Source organism: Pantherophis guttatus, chromosome 9 (assembly GCF_059756535.1).
Source record: "Pantherophis guttatus breed Tessera chromosome 9, ASM5975653v1, whole genome shotgun sequence".
Taxonomy (NCBI): Eukaryota; Metazoa; Chordata; class Lepidosauria; order Squamata; family Colubridae; genus Pantherophis; species Pantherophis guttatus.
This window is the reverse complement of record NC_142071.1, coordinates 334,260-340,259: the sequence shown is the minus strand read 5'-3', so window position 1 is coordinate 340,259 and position 6,000 is coordinate 334,260. Positions and strand designations below refer to the sequence as shown.

Here is a 6,000-nt window from a genome sequence, read left to right as displayed (position 1 = left end):
TGTACCTCTCTCTTTCAGGTATACATCTGGATCAACCGGAGTACCTCCTGGTTGGAGCTATTATACCCAGGAGGAGGGGCTAGGAGGTAAGGAGTGGCTACAGGGGTTATGGGATATGTGGTCAGTTAACCCTTGCAGGACCGGGTGGCCAGGGAGGTGGTACTGTTAGACATTTACCATGACAGAAAGGGTTCCTGCTTCCTCAGGGCACAGCTGTAACCCAAGTGACTCGGGTCTTTATTTTGCACTCCAGAAAGTCAGAAGGAAGGCCTCTCAGCGTGGTTAATAGGCTGCACTTTGCTTTTGTGGTTCAGTTGCAGGAAGAGTCAGCAGGCCTCACCAGGAATATCAGTGACACCCTCTCAAATATTGGAAGATTGGAATCGTGTCACCTCTAGTCCTCCCGTTCATTAGACTAGACACACTCTGTCCTGCAACCATTTGTGGTTGTCCACTAGGACTCCTAGATCCCTCTCGCTGCTGTTGAGCCAGGTACCACCTATGTCCTATTCTATACCTGTGCGTTTCGGGGGTTTTGCCCAAATACAGGACCTTGCTTTTCTCCCCTCTGAATTTCATTTTGTTGGATAGGGCCCAATGTTCTGTCAAGATCCTTCTGAATTTGAGTCTATTTTCTAAAGTGTTGGCTCTTCCTCAGTGGTGGGATTCAGCCAGTTCGCATCACTTCGGGAGAACCGGTTGTTAATTTTCTGAGCAGTTTGGCAAAGTGGTTGTTGGAAGAAATCATTAGGGCAGAGAACCGGTTGTTAAATTAATTGAATTCCACCACTGCTCTTCCTCCTAACTAACTTGGTGTTTTCAGCAAATCGGATGAGTTCCCTTTCTATCTCCTTATCCTGGGGGAAAAAGGAGCATGTTTGCTGTGTTGGCTGCCAGAATGCCTGAAAGTATTATTTAAATCATGCTGTTTGGTCAGTTTTATTGGGCAAAGCCATCTCATTTTCTCCAGAGTGCCAGGAGTTCAAGGGATCCCCTGGCTGCCTCCTTTGAGATTTCCTTACCTAAAAACGAAGGAGCCTTTTTTCTCCTGAGCATCTGACAAAGGAGGGGAGGGGGCATAATTCAGCCATTGTTTTGTAGGTAACTATCTTTTCTCCTTTGTGGTTACTTTGTGTTAATTAAACCAAGGAAAGCCTAAGAAAGGCTAAGAAGGCCTTGGAGGCCTGCAGGGAGAGCTTTCCTTCAAGAGGTATGAGTTCCTCCCTCCCTAGCCGGTCTCAGGGATGGGTCGGGAGCACCGATCCATGGTTTTCATAGCCAGTTTGCCCAAAAACTGCACTCCAGCACATCTGCCGAGCACTGAAGTGGGGAAAGCAGAAATAAGAACTGGTGTCTTCTTTCTGCAATGACGGCTAATGGCCACTGCTGCTCTTAGCAATCCTCCATGACTTGCCACATTAAACTTTGCTTATTTTAACTATGTTCAAGAAGGGTTGGGTTTTGGGCTTGGGAGGAAGAAACAGCCATCTGAAGATGACTTCATGAAAAGCGGAGCTGATGACTGGGGTGAGATTAATAGACCAGCTCTTTATAATTCCTTTCCCAAGTCTTCAGCTGCTCCTCTCAAAAGAGCCAGTCTCCAGAGGGAGTAGCTCAAACCTTTGAAGGTTCAAATGCTTGCTTTCCTAATCACTTCTGGAAGTCCCTTGTTCAACTGCTTTTCAACTTTCAGAATCCTTTGGATCAGCGTGTTTGATATCACCTGGTGAATTTCCTTCAATTCTTAGTGAAATAAATTTTATCTACAAGTTTAAGAACTTAAATTTTTTTAAATAAACAGCAAAAAGGTGATTAAAACTTTGATTTTAGAAAGTTAAAAATGGACTAAAGGTCCAGATAAATGGGAAATACGTTTTGGGAATTAATCATAATGAATTTTCCTCTGGGAAAATGATTTTGTTTTGATTTAAAAAAAAAAAGATTTTAAAAATTGGACACTAGAGGGAACTAAAGTTTACAATTAAAGGAGAAGAGCCCAAATACAAAAAGAACCAAAATATTCTAACATTGAACATATTGAAGGATATTTGTGAAAATATTAATTAACATTAATAACACTTAATTAACATTAATAGCGTCAGTAGATACATATGCACCTGTGGAGAGACTATGGAAGAGGACCAGGTTTTAAAACTTGGAATCATAGGGTTGGGAGAGACCTTGAAAGTCCCTGCTTGAGGAGGAGACCTTATACCATTCTGGACAAATGGTTGTATAATCTCCTCTTGAAAACCTTCAGTGCTGCAGCACCTGCAACCTCTGGGGGCAACTTCTGTTCCACTGAGTAATTGTTCTCAATATCAGGAAATTTCTCCTCGGTTCCAGGTTGGATCTCTGTTTAATGAGTGTCCACCGGGTTACTTCTTGTCCTGTGCTTTGAAGAACAAAGTCGATCCCCCGTCCTCTGTGACAGCCACTCGGTTACCGGAAGACTGCTATCATATTTGTGGGAAGGGTCGGCTCGAGTCTCCATCCGGGAGAAACGGGAGTGCCACCAAAGGAAGAAAGAAGCCGGCTGCCTGAAAAGAAAGGCCAGAAGCGGCTACAGCAATCAGTTCTGGGACAGCTGACCAGTCGGTTTGGTGAGTTTGATGGGTTTTTATACATTTTTGGTGTTTCGCAATTTTTGAGTTTGGATGTGTGTGTCTTTTATTATTTAATTAATGTTGTTTTGTTGCCCACTCAAGGTTGTGACTGGCCCCAAGGCGGGGGAAATGTTAATCCTCGGTATTCGTTTCCTTCATCTAATCCTATCAGTTTGATTTAATCCTTTTCAGCTTGTTTCCGTTGTGTTGCCTGTTTGGAGATTGTTGGTGCTGCTGTGCTTTCCTAGTGAATGGGGAAGGTCCAGATTTATGAATGAAACATTGTTTTCATTCGTGGATCTTAGTCTCACTCAGGCGGCTTGCTTGAGGCTCTTTCCCAGGGCCGAAGCGGAGCTTTTGGGCAAATTTCTTTTCTTCCTAACTTCAGGCTATTTCTAGGGTTGGGGAAGGAGGGGTGAGGGAGAAGTGGGAGTCCCACCATATATTACCCGTAATCCTTCTCTTCATTAGATTACACTTACCTAGTTCCCTTATCCAGTCATTGTAGGTCTTAACCTCCAGACTCTTTAATATTATAAAATAATTGTTTACATAATTAAAAGGGATTTAAAAACAAATAAAGAGAATGACTTGGATAATGTTCTTACATTTCTTATAGTCATGATGATTTATGGATTTGTTTATAGTTAAGAGATGGAAGGAGAGCAAAGTTGGTGCCAGGGTTAAGCTGTCGGGCTAGAAACTGGGAGAAGAGGGCGAATTCTAGGCCCACTTTGGGCAGGAGTCCCAGGTAAAAAATAATGCTTATAGTTCTCTAGTCTGAGAGTGCAAATGAACAAGAAAGGAATAGCATCAACGACGTCATCATCCACCCGATATCTTGTCATCTTTTCTTCAGGATCTGACATCAAAGTGGAAACAGTTTAAAGTTCTGGGAAGAGAAGCAGGGATAAGATGATCCTCAAATATCTGACACAAAAAATGAAAGCCATCATCTCTCCTTTCTTGTTCCAAAGAACAGCACGTGGAGTAACCGATTTAAGTTAGTGGAATTGGAAGTCCTGGGTATGGAAGCCCTTCCCAACAGTTTCAGATATTTGAATCTGGATCTCTGCATGGCACAGTGGAGGAAACCTGATGACCAAAATAATTCTATATTTTAGACGTTTCAAGACTTTCCATTTTGTTTCTGCAAAAGAGCGATAACGGCTGAAGTTGCTAATGGAAGAACTGTCTGTGCTTAGTCCAGACAAATCTGTTGCACGCTCATTGAGCAGATATCTCTGACTCTCAAGGCTGGGAAAAGAACGTGGACGTGGAAAAAGTGGCGGAAGTAACACAGAATTTAAACCTGAGAGTAGGCATGTGATCATAAGCTTGATTTCTGGGTTCTGCGGTTGGCAGATTTTCTGCATATAAAAGATCTGCTGACTTTAAATAAAATAAAACAAGAAAGAAGAGGGCTTGGGAGCTTTCAAAAGGAATGCTGGAACCAATTATGGGCTTCAGTGAATCCTAGGACTGTGGAGCTGGAAGGCACCAGAGGGATCATGTATAGTGTGCGGATTTGTAGCATTGTCAAGATGTAGCGGCCCAATACCTCCAGGGATGGAGAATGCACAACTTCCAAGGGAGGCCTTTCTACTGGTGATCAGACTTTTCCATCAGGAAGTTTTCCCTATACAGCATTTGAATGAAATCTTATACCTGTTACTTCTGGTGCTGGTATCTGTGGGCCTGGAAAATAATTCTTACCATTTTCGTGGTAGCTTTCCTGGAAGTGCCTGAACCCTGGTATCCGGGCTCCCCTCTATCCTCTTTTCTCTAGATTGAGCACCATCCTGAAAGGGCAGGTCCTGTTTCACCTTCCTCGCCTTTTCTAAACCCCTTCAAGGCTGCCAGAATCCTTCTGGAAATGTGCTGCCCAAATCATGCAGGGTCTCCCCAGTGCAGAGGGGAGGGGAAAGGAAGGAGGACTTGGGGCATTTTTTGCTAGTGATTCTTCTAACACAGCCCAAAACTGCATCCGCCCTTCTAGCGCTGTCTCCTGCTACCGAGCCACGTTCAGCTGGTTGTCGGAGTCCACACCCAAGTCTTTCTCTGCGGTTGTGCTTTCAGGCCACAAATCCCCCATATTGTTTGCGTGTCCCAAAATGTAATTCCTTACATGTGTTGAAGCAAGTCTTGATCTTCTCAATCTGTAGTCTAAATTAGACTACAATCTCATTCTGTCATCATCGGTGCTGGCCGGATCTCCTAATTTTGTGTTGCCTGCAAATTTGGCGAGCAGCCTCTTATTTGGGTCATTAGTAACATGTTGCATCCCACGGCCTGAAGATGGATTCCTTTTGGTCAGTGCTCTTAACACTATGCAGCGGCAGCTGTTTAATGCTGCTCCCTTTAGCCAGCCAGTTGTGGATTTCTCAACGCAAGTCCTGGCAGGCTTGCGTTGGACTCATCGGCACGAGCTTCTTGCTCTGGTGTGAAGATGCCTCGCAACCCGTCAGACGCTTGTGGTTACATTAACATCCCACAGCCAGTCAAGCCTGCTACAAACCAATTGCTTCATCCTTTCAGTACGTCTCAATCACTCAAACAATTAAAGTTGTGGAAGGGGAATTTTTTTTATTACTTTCATTACTTTTTTCCCTTTTCTTTTCCCAGGCGGTCATGAGCACCAATACAAGCAGGCACCTTCCTAACAGTGTGCTCTCGTTAGGTACTGGAGAATGACCACCAAGGGGTCGCAGAGATAGTGAGCCCTGTCAACAATCACAAGACAGTCCTTATGTACAGAAAAGGCCCATTCCCTGTCAAACAGCAACAATAAAAGACACACCGCCAGCCCAGCACACAAGGTAGCTGACCCTTCTCTACGGGGAAGGTGGTGTCCACAAGTAACAGGAACAGAACTAACACACACACAGAACAAAAATAGAAAGCATTGAAGCAGAAAGTGGGGGGAGGGCACTGAATAATTGAAGGCATATGCAGTTGGTGTAACTAATAGCAATAGTTACACCAACATGTGCAGTCAGAACATAGATATCTACTGGAAATCTACTACCACTACATCCCATCCAGTGTTGCATCCATCACACACAGGATGACAATCACACAACAATGAGATCAATAACAATAATACAACTGTAATCACAAAAACCAGCACATCCAACTGGTCAAAAATAACAGCATAAAAACAGCTTCCTCAAACACCAGCATAACCAGCTGGTTGAAAACTCACTACTACTTCTTCTTTTCTTCTTCTTACAAAACTTCTTTTCCTGTAGGGCGTTGTGAAAGCAAGCACTATTGCCAAAATGAGACCACATAATACACAAGGACACAACCCTGTGACTGAGGGCGCAACCCTCACCCAATACAAGGAAGTGATCAGCTCCCAGGGGAGGCTATTCCGCCGAGTCCCAGCCAC

At 44.0% G+C, this 6,000-nt stretch overlaps 1 long non-coding RNA gene across 1 annotated transcript; it reads left to right on the top strand.

The window, feature by feature from the left end:
- On the top strand, positions 1–5,502 carry LOC117673334 (uncharacterized). The gene is made up of 3 exons (XR_004593483.3): positions 1–86; positions 2,347–2,603; positions 3,466–5,502. It is a non-coding gene; the product is annotated as an uncharacterized LOC117673334 (long non-coding RNA).
- Positions 5,503–6,000: the final 498 nt, after the last annotated feature.